Source organism: Myotis davidii, unplaced genomic scaffold, assembly GCF_000327345.1.
Source record: "Myotis davidii unplaced genomic scaffold, ASM32734v1 scaffold609, whole genome shotgun sequence".
Lineage (NCBI taxonomy): Eukaryota > Metazoa > Chordata > Mammalia > Chiroptera > Vespertilionidae > Myotis > Myotis davidii.
In genome coordinates, this window is record NW_006300164.1 from 1,834,242 (window position 1) to 1,834,796 (window position 555).

A 555-nucleotide genomic window follows, 5' to 3' on the forward strand; every position below is an offset into this window, starting at 1 on the left:
CGTCCCCCCACCCCCCGCGTCTTTCTGACCCCAGACCGGCACCCAGAGCAGAAAGCAAGCACCGGCTGCCCACTCTGGCCCCAGTTCAGGGTCTGAAGAGCCTGGGGAACACATGCAGCCAGGAGGGCCCGCCCTACAGACTGCTGCACCCCTGGGGGCCTCCCAGTGAGGTCCCCACAGGAAACAAGTCCTCGGGGACTTCCGGCCTCACTCCCCGGAGGTGCCCCTGGCTGCGGCACCGTCTGGAACCTCTAGCAGGATTTCGGGTGCGTTGGGTGCACAGCCATAGACTTGCATAAGTGGCAGAGCAGCTACCCGCCCACCAGCCGCATCACTCACACCCACTGAAGGCTTTGAATGATCGGGTCGCTAGGTGACATTTTTTGCCCCAAAGGAAAATTTCGCTGCCACGATTCTTATCCACGTGGCAGTAAGCAATGCTCAGACCGTCACCAGGCGGCCCCAACCCTACTCACCTTCCCCACTCGGCCCTGCGCCAGCTGCTACCTCCTGCCGTCAGACGCATGCGGGCCGCGATCGGGGGCCGGCCGCGGC

At 64.1% G+C, this 555-nt stretch overlaps 1 long non-coding RNA gene across 1 annotated transcript in view; it reads right to left on the reverse strand.

Moving 5' to 3' along the window:
- LOC102763176 overlaps window positions 1-555 on the reverse strand; it is a 1,963-nt gene extending 1,408 nt beyond the window's left edge. The window contains exon 1 of the long non-coding RNA XR_436324.2: window positions 477-555. This is a non-coding gene — a long non-coding RNA (uncharacterized LOC102763176). The remainder of the gene's footprint in view (window positions 1-476) is intronic.